We start from the raw sequence: 19,876 nt of genomic DNA on the forward strand, positions 1-19,876 counted from the left end.
ACTTAATCTGTTCTGGGAGTCCGTTCGATTCCCGAAACGGGTCGAAAACCAAGGCGCAGCTTCCGATTGGCTGCAGGAACTTCCTGCACTCATTCGGAAGCTGCAGATGTTTGGATGTTTGGCTTCCGAAAAATGTTCGCAAACTAGAACATGTACTTCCTGGTTGCAGGGTTCAGGAGCCAATTTGTTTGGGAGCCAAGCCATTTGAGAACCAAGGTACCACTGTATTCCTGTTTTGAACTGCCAGCAGGTAGATCTACAAACTACTTAAAACAAAAATATCTGAAAACCAGCTCCTTTATGGCCTTTCTCAAGGCTCCCTTCTTCTCCCATTCTTCACTTGCAGTGTGTAGAAAAAAAATTCTGAAAGGTGTATAAGTTTGTGGGTGTATGACGCCTCTGTGAAAAGGTAGCTTTTATTTAAAATGAAATTTTCATGCATGCAATTTCAGGAAGGGGACAGGAACCACACAAATATCATTTGGAAATAGCAGCGAGCTAAAAACCAAGTGAAATGGGATGTTGATTTACACATGATCTAAATCTGCCCAGCATGGATTTTTTTTATTATTCATTTACATTCTGTGGTTGTTTAATAAACAGACAAACATTCTGGCTAATTGTGATGGTGGTGTATTTTGTTTGTTGCTATTTTCCTTAACTGAACTAACATTTCCGAATAAGTTTTTTTTTTTTAACCTTATGCTTGTATTTTTATACTGTAAACCGGCCTGTAATCCTTGGATGTGATTCTTGACAGTATATAAATTTAATAAAATAAAATAATTTAATAAAATAAAATAACTTAATAAATTAATTAAAAACAAACAAACAAATAAACAAACAAACAAATAAGCAAGCTTTCTTGATCAGGGATATTTTCTTCTGTTGTCCTAAAAGACTCTAAAATAGATCAACTAGCCCATGGATGGGGAACCTTTGGCTCTCCAGATGTTTATTTACGATATGTCCCATCATCCCTGACAATTGGCCATGCTTGGAAGGGCTGATGGGACTTGAGGTCCAAAAAGATCTAGAGGGCAACAGGTCCCTCATCCCTGATACAGCCACACAAAATAATTAATAGGAAAGCAGCCTTGTATTATTTATTAGTGCTGCATGTTTCAACCAGCTTAATCAGTAGATTGATCAGCTATAAACTTAATTGTTTACTTGCCGTGCAGCAAATCTGAATCAGTAAGAAGTTTCAGTTTTTTTGGAACAGGGAATTAATACTTTTTTTCAGATATTTTGGCTCTGTTGTACTATTACAGTTGGAAATGAAAAATAATATGCTAAGGATGTTGTTTTCTTTTATTCATGACTGATAATTTACAACTGAATAAAACTATTTCGCACTTTGTTATTTCGAAAAGGTTCCTCTATTGAGGTTTTGGTTGTATGCACATTTGTTTAATTTTTATATTAGTTTAAAAGGCAGATAATTAATCAACTACATTTTAATTACCATTTTTAAAGCGATGAAAGCTCTGGTCTGGACATCTCTCGTAGTTTGTAAATGTGAAAAATCTCAGTAGCCACTGTTGTGCCATAAGGAAGATAATTTCTACAAAATCTAGTGTCATTGTTTAAATCATAAGCATTCTAGATTTAATTTAGGGGAAAAAAGCATAATTCTAGCCCTCATGGTTGAAAATGAAAACTTGAAAATGTTTATAAGAAACACAGGTAGTAAATAAGCTCATCTGTATCCTACATGGCTTTGCATGAACCAAGGATGCTGTACTGTCTGCTGAATCAAATATGGAAACTTGTTTGAGCAGGAACAAACTCTCTCTATCTGTGTATGTGTGTTGGTGCACAAAAAGGGCCCCTTTGAGAACAGAAGCAGGCTGGAGACTACTAGGCACGGGGCTTTCCTAGTGGTGGCACCTGAGATGTGGACCACCCTCCCTTTAGTTAAGACAAATTTGATGACCTTTAAATCCCTGGTAAGAAACAAACCTGTCTCCCCAGGCATGCAATGGTTTTTAAAATTGTCTTTCAGCAGTTCTCATTGATCTGTTCTGCTGGTGCTGAAAAATGCAATGGTTTGGTTGTTTTTTCCTGGGCCGGATCAAAAATCTGTGCTCTGTTCATGGACAGAGCTTCCATTCCATTTGTGGAAGGAAATGGGTCCATTCGCCCACCGAAGGACCCATTCCAAGAAGCAAAACTTCCCACCTGCGATGTGAAGTACCTTCTTGTTTGCAGAATGAAAACCTTTGCGATCCAACCCCAGCATTGTCCGTTGCAGTTTATTATATATTTTTTTAGCAATTGAAAAACGATTACTGAAAGGCAGGTGGAAAATATTATAATTAATAAATCATCAGGACCCTAATCTACCGTTCCAGAGTGTGCTGCTGTTTTTCATTTATTTTGCAGCAACAAATAAATAAATTAAACCCTCCAGTGCACGGAGCCCTTGAGATTATAATGCCTGCATACTGTCCTGCTGAGACGCGATGGAAAGACTATGCTGTACTGGCAGAACTAATAATGGCAGGAGGTGCTGATCTTGCTGAAGCCCTGACACTAGTTAAGCTGATAACATTGAAAGTGATTAATGAATGATTGAAAATTCAATCACTGCAGCTCCAGGAAGAATCTCTTATTTAGAGGCTATTGCAGAAAACTAGGCAGCTTGTAAATGAGCCTCTGATCATTGTATTGATATGTGCACCACTGTTTGCAAAGGCTAGACAGAAGGAAAGTGGGGCGAGGGAGAGTCTAGGCCAGGCATCAGTACAGATATCAAGCCACATAAGAAATATCTTTTCTCACTACATACAAAATGTACCACTTCTCCCTCTCCCTCCCTCCCTCCCTCCCCTTTTTAGGTCAGTATTTTGCCTAAGATTGTTTGTCTAACACAGACATTCTTCTCCAGTCTTAAATCTCTATAGAGGCTCCTTCAAGACTTGTCGTGGAAAGGTAAAAAGGAGAGGTGACGCCGCGACGCCGCAGGACTTCAAATGAGGGAAAGTGGAAAGGTTGCAGCGTCAAGGCTGCAAGCCTGAAAGCCACGCAGCTTGGAATGCATCCATTTTCAGATGTTGTACGCAATTAATTGTCAAAATGCCGGGATCCGTTTTTTGGATCTGCCCACCCGTTCTATAAACGTAGCTCCATCTCTTCTTTTTGGAAGGAATATGGCATCACGGTAAAAAAAGAAAAACAAAAGCTCACTCAGTGAGTCATTTCATTTGTGATTCCAGTGGTTTAGCTCCTTCTTGTTTTCTTCCTCTCACTTCTCGTTTCTTTCTTCTCAGTCTCTCTCCCACTGTAAATGGCTAAACCCATTCCCTGAAAGAACTCAAATGGACTTCAAAGCAAGGCGACGTGGATGTTAGTGGCTTAAAACACAGAGAGATCCCTCTCCACCACACACATAAATATGTGTTTCAAGTCACATACAGTCGTCCCTTGGTTTTCAAACAACTTAGCTTTCGAACGTTTTGGCTCCTGAACGCCACAAACCCGGAAGTGACTGTTCTGGTTTGTGAACTATTTTTGGAAGTCCGATGGGGCTTCCGCAGCTTCAAATTGGCTGCAGGAGCCAATTTCCGAACGTTTCCAAACATTTGGAAGTTGAACAGATTTCCAGAATGGATTCCGTTCGACTTCCAAGGTACGATTGTATTTGTGTTTTTGCTGTACACAACCAAGTGGGAGCTGGAGATATCTTTAGCCGATGGCCACAGCCTTATTTGTTTCCCTGGGCTTGCAACCTCCACAACTCCTGTTCACAATGAAATTGTCATGTGCACATATGCAACGGCTGTCTCAAATATACACATCTTAGCTTCAAGGAGGCTTACGTTTTCAAATTAGATGGAAGCTGGTTTGAGGGGGAAAGCATCACACAACAGTGGTTTCTCAAGAAACCACTGGGCACCCTGTGGATTGTGACTACAGTGGTACCTCGGGTTACAGGCGCTTCAGGTTACAGACTCCACTAACCCAGAAATAGTACCTCTGGTTAAGAACTTTGCTTCAGGATGAGAACAGAAATCGTGAGGCGGCAGCACAGTGGCAGTGGGAGGCCCCATTAGCTAAAGTAGTACCTCAGGTTAAGAATCGTTTCAGGTTAAGAACGGACCTCCAGAATGAATTAAGTTCTTAACCCGAAGTACCATTGTAATGTCATGTGTACAGTGGTACCTCGGGTTACATACGCTTCAGGTTACAGATGCTTCAGGTTACAGACTCCGCTAACCCAGAAATATTGCTTCAGGTTAAGAACTTTGCTTCAGGATGAGAACAGAAATTGTGCCCCAGCGGCGCGGCGGCAGCGGGAGGCCCCATTAGCTAAAGTGGTGCTTCAGGTTAAGAACAGTTTCAGGTTAAGTACGGACCTCCGGAACAAATTAAGTACTTAACCCGAGGTACCACTGTAGTCAGTTTCAAACACCATCACTGGGAGTGCACTGAAGCTGAAGTAAATGGTCATGTGTACACAGTCAAAGTGTGCTTAGTTGGATAGAGCCAGCATCCTGTCTAATCCTCTTTTAATGCCATCCAAGTTGGTGGCGGTCAGGCTGCACCTTGTGGAAACAAATCATGTAGTTTAACTATGTGATGTATCAGGGTCAAACCAAGACATTTTGGCACCTGAGGCAAACCACCAAATGCCCTGCCCGCCTGCCAGGGGAGAAGGGGTGCGTGAAGATCTCCATTAGGAACAAGGGTGGGAATGAAGACCTACACTTGCAACAAGGGTGGGAGGATCAGCAGCACCTCCTATACACCAAGCGGCTGCTGTAGAGGCGGCACTGGGGGCAGGCGAGCCAACTCTAGGGGGCCGAGATATCCTCAGCCCCCTCAGTGTTTGTTGGTAGGCAGATGGGTGGGGTACAAATAATAAATTATTATTATTATAACAGGCGTTGCAGCTTCAATGGCTGTCTCCTCCAAACAACGCGACAACACAATGTGCGACGCTTGCATGACTTCACGTGTGCCCCTCAATCTTGGGGGGGGGGAAAGCTGGTGCCTGTGATTGGGGGGGCTGCTGCTGAAAATGCAGCAGATCTGGCCTCCCAGGAGCATGCCACAGCTGTCCTTCACCTTCCCTTATGAATGTTCCAGTTCTGTGACGCATTAAGAAGTACGGTGGTACCTCGGGTTAAGAACTTAATTCGTTCCGGAGGTCCGTTCTTAACCTGAAACTGTTCTTAACCTGAAGCACCACTTTAGCTAATGGGGCCTCCCGCTGCTGCTGCGCGATTTCTGTTCTCATCCTGAGGTAAAGTTCTTAACCCGGGGTAATATTTCTGTAGCCCGAGGTACCACTGTACTTTCTTTGGTCTGTCTTGAATCTTACAACATTCAACTTCTTTGGATAGTCCTGTATTCTAGTATTATGAGAGAGGGAGAAAAACGTCTCCTTATCCACCATGCATAATCTTATATACTTCTCTCATGCCTTCACCTGCCCCATTACTCACTTTTTTGGTAACGTTTGTTTGTGTCATGTGGAAGGAAGAGAGAAAGCAGAAGGCAGGAGAAGCTCTGTTATGCCATTTGGGATCTCTCTGCAAATGGATGCTTATTATTATTATTATTAGTAGTAGTAGTAGTAGTATGCAAGCAAAAGATGATTGTCTAAAAACCCAAAGAGACAGAAGAAAACTGCTTAGTTAGAGCAATATAATGTCAAAAGGAGCATAGAATTTAATGCTTTCATGATTTACAGAACAACACATAAAGTTATCTCTGTCTTTTGAGGAATAAGGGGACGCGAACAAATTATATTGCTTACATAAGCTAATCATTAGCTAATAAAATGTACCCACATTGCAGGCATGGCGTATACTTTTATTTCTTGTAGGGTCAGGCTTTTCTTATTTCAGAACGATACTTTTCTAGGATTATTTCTCAAACTTTGCCCCACATGACTGTTATTTTTCGCAGACAGTTCACACAGCAAATTGGTTATGTGGTTGACTGGTGTGTGTGTGTGTGTGTGTGTGTATTCTTGGGAATGAAAACAAATCCTTCAACTTAATTTGAGCGTAGGTATTTCAAAGGAAATATTTGCAAACTATGAGAGGGTGGGGCGGGGGAGCCCTTTTCATTAATACATGGGTTTGGAAACAGTTACGCTAGCCCACAAACCACATTCAAATACAAAATCCTAATGGGACTATTTTCTTGCTAAGGTTGTAACATTCACCTAATGGCCTGAGGTTATCAGTAAACTACTCAATTAGAGAATTTAGGCTGGTTGCCCACATATTTGAGAGCAAATTATCCCTCGCAAACGCAGAACAGCCTATATAAAAGGCCTAAGCAGTATTTCCTGGTTTGCTTTTTAAAAAGGGAAAAATCATATTCCCTGAATAAGCCTTCTAAGCACTAAGCTTAGGCCTTCTAAGCACTTCGTTTTATAGCAATGTAGCCATTTTTAATGGGGAAATATTTGCTTTTGACTCACATATACTTCTCTGTTGACCCTTTGCTGGCATGCCCAAATATAATAATACAAACTTCTCTTCAATCAGTTTTTAATAAAAGCAGCTTCCCTTCTCTTGTCCTGAAGGACTCAGACAGCTTGGTATCCTGTTATCCTGATAACAGATATTCTGCGTGTGAGGCCTCTCTGAGTCCACTGCTGTCTTTTATCATGTTCTTTCCCCTTCTGCTACTTCTTTCATTTAAAGGAGGAACTGATTCTCCCAAGCCATAAACACCCATTAAATGTTCCCCACCCTTTCATACAAGGACCCAGGGTCTTAACGGTCTGCAGCTGGGTAGATCATTTTATCCTCATTTCAAAGGCAGAGCTCCTCAACATGTAAGCCAGCTTATTACCAACTCCCCCTTAATGGACATTATCTTCAATAAAAAAAGCATGTGATTATGTCTGTGAAGAGGGAGAGAGAGTTCCTGTCCTGTAATCTATATTCACAAATGGGGAAATCAAGCCCCAGAACTCTGTGCTTCAGAAGTGTGTGTATGTGTAATCAAAGTAGTCCAGCCGGCTAATAGAATCTGCATACTGCTGAGTGCACCTCTTGGGTGGCACGGTTTCATGTAGGATTTGGGGAGGTGGGGGGAAATGTGCTGGGGGTTGGGGTTGGTGGTGGCCACGCCTAATCTGATGGGAGACTCAGCAGTGTTGAGCCTTGGCTGTTATTTCATAATCTGGTATCGGTCCTGGAAACAGATTGCTATATATCGCACTGTTATGGAGGCAATGCTTTTCAGGGGCTTGCAATATGAATGCTAAGAATTGCTATCTGTGCACAGAACTGCAAGCACTGGGTGAATTTCACAAGCAGAGTGGAATGCAATAATTATTTAGAAAAGTGTGTTCTTAAGACAGTTGAACACTTCAGACTAAACCAAAAGGTTGTTCTATGGGCTGCGGAGTGATCCCTTTTTTTGTTACGGAGATTACCAGCCCAAGGTGGTTGGATGGTGATTCTTCATTGGAGATTTTGGGAAGATAACTGGAGATCTCCCATGAATGTTAAGCATCAGAATCAGGCGGGGGGGGGGGACAGCACCTTGAGGACATGGGACCTCTCTCTGGGGATCTGATGTAGGAGAAGGAGGAGGGGGAGGAGGAGGAGGAATTTGGACTTGATATCTCGCCTTTCACTCCCCTGAAGGAGTCTCAAAGTGGCTAACATTCTCCTTTCCCTTCCTCCCCCACAACACACACTCTGTGAGGTGAGTGAAGCTGAGAAACTTCAGAGAAGTGTGACTAGCCCAAGGTCACTCAGCAGCTGCATGTGGAGGAGTGGAGACGCGAACCCGGTTCACCAGATTACGAGTCCACCACTCTTAACCACTACACCACAATGGTGTAGCATGGAGAGCATGTATTGCTGCCTTATTGGAGTGACTGCCTGCTGTCTTCCTCCACTTACACTCAGCTTGAATATTTGTAAATAATAAAAAGCAGCAAAAACTCCAGGAATATTCCTCCAAAGGAAACCCAAATCAGGAAGCAATGTTCCTGGAACTTTTCATCACTCCTGGAAGTGTGGTACAAGTGGGTGAGGGAGCTGCTTAAGAAACAGCAACAACAGCACAAGTCCAGTGTCTTATTGTGATTGCAATACAATTTAGCAGTTCAAAATAAAAATAAAAATCCTGGCCAATACATTGAGGAGTAAAGGTCCATGTTCTCATGGAAGGCAAGGATCATGCCCCCACTGGCATGCCAAGGGAATCCATAAAAAAAGTAATTTTTGCTATTATGGGAAATGCAGAGAGAGAGAGGCAGACTTTATTGTTGTTAAATGCTTGGTGTCAGCTGCAACCAGTGAGGCACTTTCCCAGTTAATATAGCCCCTTTTCTAATAAAGGAAAAGTGATGACATCTATCAAGCATTGGGCGAAACTGCATAAAAACACCAACAGAAAAACATATCTGTTTTAGGACTGAAGATTTGCAAGGGAGCGGATGGGCAAAATGCACAAAGCCAAAATGCCCATCTCCCTCCCTGAGCAATAAAATTTGATTAAAGGTTATTGGCCTTATAGTACAGTTTTCAATTTTATGGGCCCTACTAAAGCTAAAATTGAATTTCATATGCAAAGCGTATACAGTTATGTTTGGTATTAGCATTGTCCTCCCCAGGGACATTTGAATTGTGTTTAACTGAAAGATGAACCAAGCGAAATGCCAATCTGCCTGCCTAAGTCAGCTTTATGATGCATTCTTCCTTCTTGCATTATAAAGATTTGAAATCAAAGACTATTTGTTTACTAGTCTGGAGTTACTTTGAATCTAATGCACACCCTTTGTTCTTTGTTTGTATATAGCCTGCTAGTTTCATATAAGGTTCTGTGTTTTTGGCCAATTTGTTACCAGTCTAATCCAATTACAAGTTGGGAAGAATGTCTTCATAGATGTTATTTTATGCAGTGCCTGCCCGCCCCCTTCCACTAATGACCCAGGCACTTATTATTATGTTTATATTGCTATCTCCACATTTAATAATTAACAACAATAAAAAATAGACAATGTGTACAATGTGAAAGGTGTTGTGTGTACGCAGCTCAAGTTCTTTTCACTGGTGATACCAGGGGACTGATTCTGAGAACTTCTGCATGCAAAGCATGTACTCCGTCACTCAGCTGTGGTCCCTCGTCACACTCCTAACTCCTACTAGCATTTTTATTGCTCCTGCCAGCTACATACAGTGGCTTGCCAAGTACCTGACATCTCCACTTCCATATTTGCAGTCCTATCCAGATAGCACAAATAGCTGGCTTAGTGAGTCGCTGATAGGCCCCGCCAAGCTAAATGCAGCCTAAATTCTGCAGGCCTGGCCTACTGGCAAGAGCAGGGATGAGGAACCGTGGCCCTCCAGATGTTGAACTTCAACTCCCATCAGCCCCAGCCAGCATGGGGTGATGGGAGTTGTAGTCCATCAACAGCTAGTGAGCCATTGGTGTGCCACCCCAGGCCTAGAGGTGCAACAAAGGCAGGTGTGTCCAATAACAGGTGTTTTACGAGTGCTATTCCAGAGCATTTTTTCCTTCCTGAAACTGACAACTGCATTCAGTGGTGTAGGAAGAGGGGTGAGGTGGGTGGGAGTTGCCTCGGGTGTCATCACTGAGGGGGATCTAGCACAATAGCCGAACGCCTAAGAAGGCAGCGGGTAAGTTTCCCTTCTCCAGCTCCCTTGCTGACACACTAACCGTACTTCTTGCGCCCCTCAGCTGATCACAGAATTTCCAAGCTGCAGACGAGCAACACGACTGTAAAATAGACCAAGCCTTCCATGAGGTTCCACACCAATGAAGCAACCGCAAAATACCTAAGACAAAAACACAAAACAAGACAAAGCGAGAAGAGGTAACAGTGTTGCGAAATTCCCCAGCTGATCGGCGGCAAAGAGGAAGCTCCTCTGCTGCGCTTGCCTTATAGCGGCAAGCCACACCCCCAAGCCAGCTGATTGGCTGGCCAGGGGGATTACGTGGCAGAGGATTCTCCAGATCGCACACTGCTGGGAGCCAGCCTCCGCGCGAGTGTTGGGGGCGGGAGCCCGCGAAACCACCTCCTCCCGAGCTCGGAAGTGGCTTTATGAGTACTATTCCAGAGCATCTTTTCCTTCCTGAAACTGACAACTGCATTCAGTGGTATAGGAAGGGGGGGTGAGGTGGGTGCGGGCCGCCTCGGGTGTCATCACTGAGGGGGGTGACAAAATGGCAAAAAAATGGGGGGGGGCCTCAAAAACTTTTTAGTTCAGTCAACAAATGCAACAAAACACGGCTGACACTGGGCGTCACACCACGGGGGGGGGCCCGGCACTTACCGTGGGGCCTGCAGCGTGCCCAAGCCGCGTGTTTCTCCTGGGAGTGACGTGGTGGCTTGGGCGCCTACAGCCTCCACGCTGTCTAAAATGGCAGCGTGGGGCTTTCTCTTATGAGGGCTGAACCTGCAACTTTGCTAGATCATGATTTAGAAGCTATTAAGAGGAAGGGGTTTATAATCCCCCACATCAGGTTCCCATGTGCACAGCCAAATCCTGTGCACACATACAATGGAGATATTTTTTCCTCAACTCTGAGCCACATCAGAAGAAACCTATGAGACAAATAACTCTCTTGTGGTGTTTCACCAGCCATTTTCAATGTGACATGGGAGAGCGGCTGTTGTTGTTGTTTTGAAATTGAATTGAAATTGAAGTACTTTGTTGCCACTTGTACAACTTGTATACAGTTTACAGGAGCACCTCCCACTCAAAAAAAGTGTGATAAAAATCCTACTATACACATAAAGTGGTCCAATGTGTTGAATTAATTCATGTTTTAGTGTTGCATGCCCTCCATCATTTCCCTAATGAAAATAGGGATGTCATGTATTCCATCATCATCTTTTAATTATTTATACCTTGTCCACCTGACTGGGTTGCCCCAGCCACTCTGGGTAGCTTTCAACATATATTAAAAACATAATAAAACAGTAAACTTTTTTTTAAAAAAAACCTTCCCTATACAGGGCTGCCTTCAGATGGCTCGGGGTCGGATAGCTCCATACCATCTAACATTTCTCAGATGAAAATAGGGAAAGCTGGACATTCTGGGATCAAATCAGAAACTGGGATGGCTTCTGTAAATCCAGAACTGTCCGTGGAAAGGAAAACAAGGACACTTGGAGGGTTTGGTGTTGTGGGGGGGCGGATCAAATTTCATGCTCTTTTCTCCCGAGATGACTCTTATACCAAAATGTTCTCCACTCAAACTTTGCTCTCTAGGCCTGGCATTCAAAAACTATATGTAGTAATCAGATGATGATTCAAATTATAACCTGTTGGCGGAGGGAATGCCTCACCTTGTCTACTTTCTTGCTGGAGTTTAATAAGAAAAAAAACCACAGAACCCATTTTATTTTTACAAGGGAACTAGAGCCGCCTTCCACTTCAAGGGCTGAATTCTGCCTTGGGCACACAGTAGCTGCTGCTCACATGGCAGGAGCTCAACCTGGTAAAACGTCTTGTTGCAGAAACAGTGCATTTGAAAAGCATGCAAGGCTGGGCCGTCAGTTACCATAAATATTAACAGGCCCAAACATGGTCCAGAACAATTGAATTTTCCTCAATACTTCCACCGTGAAAATAGATTTTGTCTGTATGTGGGCATGCACACGAGATAATATAATTTAAACAAATGCTTTTTTAAAAAAATAAAAAAGTGCATTTAAATCACATTTTTATTTTTAACTGAAACATAGCAATATTTTACATGTGGATCTTGTTACACGAATCGCTTTATACGCCTTCTATTTAACATGATCGTAGGAATTACGAACTGCGATTTTATATCATTTATAATCTTTGTAGTTCTTGCCATTGCTTTTTACATGTCCGCGTCTGGCCTTGAGAAGCCTTGAAACAGTGCCAAAAATATTTATTGTCTTATTTCTGCATTCTGGTGCTCCCACTGTTCATTGTCTTGGTTGGAAGCCACAATCTTATTAGCAGAACTAGTTCACGTTATTTTACTGAGAACAATTACGCGCGTGTTTAGTACCGCTTTGCAAGCTAATATGTAGTTCCGCATGAAACTGTGTAAAACGCACAAAAAGCCCCAGACCTCCCAGTTTCTAAAAGTTTTAAACATTAAAACTGTAGCTAAGAACATAACCATTTAAGGCTGCAATCCTATTAATACTTAGGAGTAGGTCCCATTGAACTCAGCTCAAGTAAAAATGCCTAGCTAGGATGGTATGATATATGATAAGCCAATTGGCATATCCCTGCTCATTCTCTGTACTCTCATTATTTGTTCTCATGGATCTATCAGGTTTCAATTATTTGGGGTCAAGTCTTGTGTTCATTCACTGACCAAATGTATTGCTAGCTGCTCCAGAGAAGTTTGAATCAATTATACTTTTTAATTATGTGTACAAATAGGGCTTTCTCCACAGACTGGCCACTCAGAAGTTATACCTATATGATGGATTTAACCTGCTTTGAGAGTCATCCCCACTCCCTTAGGAACTGTAGTTCTATGATGGGCGGAAAGGTTCAGAAAATTATTGGCATCCTCATCAGATTGCGACTCCCAGGATTATCTGAGAGGAGCCATGGCTGTTAAACTAATAAATGAAGGCTTAATAGTTGAATGCAGAGATGGTTGCCTCCAGTGCCAAATTCTGAGTTAAGAAAAAATATGACAGTTACAAATTATTACATCCACTGTTCTTTTGTTAAATACATAGGTTATAGTTCCTACCCTATGAAAGTCAGTGGTAAAAGGTCCTGTTGATTCCAATGGGACAATTCTTTACCTGGGTCGAATAACAGAATTGACAGTAAGTAAACAACAACAAAGGGAAGCGGGTGGTGCTGTGGGTTAAACCACAGAGCCTAGGACTTGCCAATCAGAAGGTTGGCGGTTCAAATCCCCGTGATGGGGTGAGCTCCTGTTGCTTGGTTCCAGCTCCTGCCCACCTAGCAGTTCAAAAGCACATCAAAGTGCAAGTAGATAAATAGGTACCGCTCCAGCGGGAAGGTAAACAGCGTTTCCGTGCACTGCTCTGGTTTGCCAGAAGCAGCTTAGTCATGCTGGCCACATGACCCGGAAGCTGTACGCCGGCTCCCTCGGCCAATAAAGCGAGATGAGCGCCACAATCCCAGAGTCGGTCACGACTGGACCTAATGGTCAGGGGTCCCTTTACCTTTACCTTTACTAAACAACAACAAAACCAGTGCTTTGCTTTGGCTGAAAAGCTGTGATTCTTGATATACAACTAAACAATAGAAATATGGTATATATGATGCATTATATATAATTACTATGTTTGTAGTTTAATTTGTAGTCTTTTAATAATACCATAACCAAAACTTAATTAAATAGTTATAATAAGAGAAACTGTATGCACTGCGTTGGGTATTAACCATGCCTAATTAGCTACTGTTCTAATATCACAGACATGAGCAAAGTATGAATATGATGAGAATATTATGACTTCTAGTCTAAACACATTACTAGAGAGAACATTCTAGAATGGAAATGACTCCACAGACTGTTTATACTGACTGAGGGTCTAAATAAGAAAATCCACAGATATACACGGCAATCTGTAACCACACATCTATAGAATGCATTCACCCATATTAAATGTAAATAAGTTATTTTAAAAAACACTCATACTAAATTTAAATTATACTGAATGGCTGTAGACATCATATAGTCCAGAATAATAAAAAAGTTCTGATTTCTAGTGACGCATGCTTAGGATACCCTTTTTCTGCTGCATTTTGGGCAACTGGTTTGCGTGCTTGTTTTTTGGGAAAGCTGCCTTGCTTGCCCATAATCTGTGTGGTCTGTTACATCCCTAAGATAGCTTTAGATCTTGTGCATGAAAGGACAGAATTTGTGCTGAAATGACCATGCTGTGTAAAATGAACACTTTTGAAGATTATTATTATTATTATTATTATTATTATTATTTTGTATCCCGCGCTCCCCGGCCAAAGCTGGGCTCAGAGCGGCTAACAACAAGTAAAAATAGCACAGTGTATATAAAATCACACAGTCAATTAATTAAAATACATTCTAAAATCAATTCAGAATCAAATTAATGGCAACCATTGGGTTAGAGTAGAGTTCTGTGAGGATAGAGAGGGGGTCAGACTATGCTTTGGCTAAAGGCCTGGCGGAACAGCTCTGTCTTGCAGGCCCTGCGGAAAGATGTCAAGTCCCGCAGAGCCCTAGTCTCTTGTGACAGAGTGTTCCACCAGATCTGGGCTATAGCCAAAAAAGCCCTGGCTCTGGTCGAGGCCAGCCTAACCTCCCTGTGGCCCAGGATCTCCAAGATGTTTTTATTTGAAGACTGTAAGGTCCTCTGTAGGACATACCAGGAGAGGCGGTCCCGTAGGTACGAGGGTCCTACGCCGTATAGAGCTTTTAAAGGTTAAAACCAGCACCTTAAACCTGATCCTGTACTCCACCGGGAGCCAGTGCAGCTGGTATAGCACCGGGTAAATGTGATCCCATGGCGAGGACCCCTTAAGGAATCTCACCATGGCATTCTGCACCTGCTGGAGTTTCTGGGTCAGTCTCAAGGGCAGCCCCACATAGAGTGAGTTACAGTAATCAAGCCTGAAGGTGACCGCCACGTGGATCACAGTGGCTAGGTCAGGGCGAGAGAGGTAACTGCTTAGCTTGGCGGAGATGAAAAAAATGTCGCCTTTGTTATAGCTGTGCCTCCATAGAAAGGGAGGTGTCAAAGATTACACTCAAACTCCTAGCAGATGGCACTGGCACTAATTGCACCCCTGCAAGAGATGGGAGTTGGCCCCCCAATCCCATATCGTCCCGACCCAGCCAAAGGACCTCTTTCTTTGAAGGATTTAACTTCAACCAGCTCCCACGTAGCCATCCAGCCACAGCTTCCAAACATCTGATCAGTGTGTCTGGGGCTGAGTCAGGATGGCCATTCATCAACAGATAGAGTTGGGTGTCATCAGAGTACTGATGGCAACCCAAACCAAAACTCCAGACAAGCTGGGTGAGGGGGCGCATAAAGATGTTGAAAAGCATCGGGGAGAGTATCGCACCCTGCAGCACTCCACACACCAAGGAGTGGCACGACAACACTTCCCCCCCAAGCGCTACTCTCTGTCCCCGACCAGAGAGAAACGAGCGCAGCCATTGAAGGGCTGTGTCCTGGATCCCCACATTGGCAAGGCGGTGGCCCAGAAGTTTGTGATTGACCATGTTGAAGGCTGCTGACAGGTCTAAAAGAATCAGCAGCCCCGACCCGCCTCGATCCAGCTGCTTGCATGACCAGAGCGGAAGCTGGACTGGAATGGATCCAGAGCCGATGTTTCATCCAGAAATCCAGCAAGTTGTTCAGCAACCACTCTCTCAATCACCTTACCCAGGAACAGAAGATTCGAAACCAGGTGGTAAGATTCAAAAGATGGGCAAGTGTTGCTCAATGGTGATTGTGGGTGTGGAGTATGGATGAGCACAATGGCAATGTGTCCTAGTGGCATAGCGTGGGTTGCCAGTGCCTGGGGTTGGGGGGGTGAGAGGAAGGGAAATGGATGGAGTATGCATGCACATTCAAATGCCTAGCAGTTGAACCCTCACACTTAAATTAACGGAGAGCTGTAAACCAGATAAAAATGACCCATCTGAGAGGGTGGTGCTCTCCCTCATATAAGAGTTTATACATGAGGGATCTGATCTCTATAAGATCTTTACATGTTCTTCTATCTATTCTATGCCTGGGTGCAGTTGAGGGTGTCAGCTGGAGGGGGAAGAGCTCAATGGGGGGGGGGGAGGACATTTGCTGCTTTTCCCACACTGTAGAGTCAGCACCCCACCTCTCCTAAATATAGCAATGAAATGTGCAAGTTCAGGACTGGCACAGCTGGGAAAGGCCTCACCGGGGCCTAAAAAGAAAGAAAAACAGTATTTTCCCCTTCACCTCTTCTCAACCCTGACTGAACAGGAATATAACACTCTTGGAAAAAAACACTTTCAGGGGCGCGGGGACATACTACATTTGGTTGCAGACCTGGTCCATGTTCACTACATACATGCAAAGCCTTATGGTGCCAATTTAAACAGTCATGACTTCTTCCAAAGAATTCTGGGAGCTGTAGTCTTTTAAGGGTGCTGGGCGTAGTGAGAAGGACTTCACAGAGCTACAGTTTTCAGGGTTTATCTGTGAAGAGGGATTGTGTTAAATGTTCAGAAAAAGTCAGAAGCCCAAGATAGTATAAGTTCCTCAACTAAGTTTATTCAACATTTGTCAGTGACAACAGCTTGCTCATAGGAACACAAGAACCAAACTGCTTGGACAACACAATAATAAACCCCAGCATGAACTGACCGTTGACAGTTGAGAGTGCATGCCCTTACTTGCCGTTAGAACGATCGTCTACCAACGCTTATACGATTGGTTAGAACGCGCCTTGTAACATAAAATGTGTTAATCCCAATACATAACAGATTGATTGTTAAATCACTCTGCAATCTGTAGCTCTCCTAACAACTCCCAACAAACAGAGGTCTTGAGGGGAAGTCATAGCTGTTTAAAGTGGTATCATTGTTGGCATCTGGCTGTCTCAAGAGACCATAATGGACTGCACCTTTGGGGGTGAAGTCAAACCACTGCTTTAGCAGCACCAAAATGATCTTCCCGAGGCACAAGCCTGGGTATTGTGTATGGAGGTCTTGGTCTGCCCAGATGACAACTCGGCCTGGCTGATGTGCTCCAAAGGAAAGCAAAATGTTAGGCACCAGATTGACTGCAGGAGTTGCCCAAAAGAAGCATACAAGGCGTCATTCAATTGTCCTAGGGAGTCCACTCTGGATTTACGCCTTAGCATTTTCTTCTCCCAAAGATATCCCGCAAGGCAGCAGAGGTTTAGAGTCAGAGTTTTCCTTCTCCTATATGGGCTACCTTCCCAAGTTGACGAACCCCATCTGCCCCTCACTTTCCTCCACAGCACATGCAAAAACTGCCTTCTTGACTGTTGGACCTACTATTGTCTCATCTGCTCAATCCGCTGGAGCCTGTCTTCTTCACATGCAGGGGAAGCCCCTAACTTGCAGTGGGGTTGAGACCCATTGGCTACCCTCACCTGGTTTAGCTGGTTAGCCGAAGCTGCTCCTGAGGTATGGCCACTGTCGCATGCTGACAGCTTCTAGGAGCCACGGGTGAGAGCTGAGTGCAGGGTGGGGACCAAAGGTGGACAAGCTACCCCAGAAAGAGCATGACGTGTCCCCCACCAGAGGTCCTATCCTTCTAACACCCGATATTGCTTTAAATATATGTTATGAATGTGGCCGTGTTGTGAGGCAGTATATAATGAGAGCCAGTGTGGTGTAGTGGTTAAGAGTGGTAACTTGTAATCTGGCGAACCGGGTTTGCTTCCCTGCTCCTCCACATGCAGCTGCTGGATGACCTTCGGCTAGTCACACTTCTCTGAAGTCTCCCAGCCCCACTCACCTCACAGAGTGTTTGTTGTGGGGGAGGAAGGGAAAGAAGAATGTTAGCCGCTTTGAGACTCCTTAGGGTAGTGATAAAGCGGGATATCACATCCAAACTCTTCTTCTTCTATATTTTAATATTTATACAACTGAAACTTATGCTAAATCATTCCTGGCCTGTCTGACCCCAATTGGATCATTTATTTTGTGGGCAGTTGCCACCCTCATACCATCTGACCCTCATAACTGACTAGAGTTCAGTCTGCAACATCCTGCCAAACGGTGAGGATAATTTTACCACTCCCTTGATTCTATGAATTTCTGATTGCTATGTGGAAAAATGATCTTCAAAATGCATGGCAGGGTAATACAGGTGGCTGCCTGACAAAGCAGATACATGCAGATTGTGGTAAGTTACCAGTTTGATAAACGGCTGTCTACATTCACCTACACTGATGATAAAGCGAGACCTTTAATCAGTGTTGATGGAAGTCTGCAATTTTTATAAGCTTCACAGTACTTGCAAGCCCATAGGATAAAGCTAAAATCTGTTTAGTTTGGATGGTTTTCATAGGCCAACACCCACTGTTCCATTATGCACTGATCTAAGGTTCTGTGGTCTCCGGTGCACTTATTCATTTGCTGAAAAAAGGGGGGTAAGGCAGTTATATACAGACAACTGAACAAACAAGAAGACACAGAGCTATCTATGTCACTCAAGTGTGTAGAGAAACTTATGCAAGTATAGGAGCCCAGTATGCAAATACCGTGGTACTTCGGTTCTCAAATGCCTTGGTACAAACAACTTGGAACGCAAACACTGAAAACCTGAAAGTAAGTGTTCTGGTTTGCGAACTTTTTTCAGAAGCCAAACAAACTCCATTTTGAGTGTTAGCTTCTGTTTTGAGTGCCACACTTGAGTATTATGCTGAGGTCTGCCTGTTTTTGCTATTTTGCGTTTTTGTGGCTTTTTTTGTTTTGTTTTTGCGACTGTGTGGAACCTAGTTCAGCTACTGATTGATTGATTGTGTGACTGCAGTACATTGTTTATTGCTTTCATTTTATGGATCAATGGTCTCATTAGATAGTAAAACTAATGTTAAATTGCTGTTTCAGGGGTTGTTTTTAAAAGTCTGGAATGGATGAATCCGTTTTACATTATTTTCTATGGGAAAGCATGCCTTGGTTTTGGAATGCTTTGGTTTTGGAACGGACTTCCGGAATGGATTAAGTTTGAGAACCAAGGTACAACTGTACTATCTGGATCAGAATGATTGTTTCACACCATCAAAACTGGTGTCATGCCAATTTCCATTCATTGCCTCTTCATACCCCACCGTTTCCCCTTTTCTTTTAATCTGAATATACACATACGGTATATTGTAAGGAATATTTCTGCAAGTTAGGGGAGCTAATCAATAGTTAAGAATGGCAAGGCTTCTTCTGTTTCCCAGGATCTTCTCCTATTCAGTCAATTTCCAGAAATCCTAATTTTTGCAAAAAAAAATTGAGATTTTTTTTATAAGTATGACCCATTGTCGATTACTTCTGGATAAATGTGGATGCGATCATAATTAATACTGTTCTATCTTCAGATGTGCCTACGTTTGAGAAATTAGTAAAGTAATTTATCATGAGCAGATATTGTGTCCTACACGCAAATTTCAACTTTGTCCCAAAAGGACTGCAAGTTGCTCATATGACATACCTTTTTTTTTTTTTGCACCTTGGATTCTGATATATTTTTGACACACTAAGACTGGAGATACCGTAAGTACACTGCTTTCTTTTCTTTTCTTAGCTGAACTTCAACCTCTTCGTTCTGATAATGAATATTGAAGCAATTCTATGGAATCAGGTATCAGCTGTAAGAATATACAGTATTTGTCTGAAACAAAAGAACTGTTGCGGTCAGTTTACGAAAACCAGCAGCTGCTGTTACAACATGGTTACAAAATGACTACAACATGGGGGAGAGCATTTTTAGCAATGTGTAGTAACAATTGCAGAGAGGGGTAAGAACACTTTTGGGATCTGCATCCACACCAAACTTTAAACCATGGGTAGGCAAACTAAGGCCTGGGGGCTGGATCCGGCCCAATCTCCTGCTCAATCTGGCCCGCGTATGGTCCAGGAATCAGCGTGTTTTTACATGAGTAGAATGTGTCCTTTTATCTAAAATGCATCTCTGGGTTATTTGTGGGGCATAGGAATCTGTTCATTATTTTTCTTCAAAATATAGTCCGCCGCCCCCACAAGGTCTGAGGGACAGCGGACAGGCCCCCTGCTGAAAAAGTTTGCTGACCCCTGCTTTAAAGCACGCCCCCCCCAAATAATTATGGGAACCATAGTTCACTCCCAATAGACCTAAAATTCCCAGTGCCCTTATTCCCAGCACACTACCATTTCCAATATTTATTTAGGGTGTGTGGAATGTTTTTCCAATGTGTTC

Source organism: Podarcis melisellensis (genome assembly GCF_964234715.1).
Source record: "Podarcis melisellensis genome assembly, chromosome: 1".
Taxonomy (NCBI): Eukaryota; Metazoa; Chordata; class Lepidosauria; order Squamata; family Lacertidae; genus Podarcis; species Podarcis melisellensis.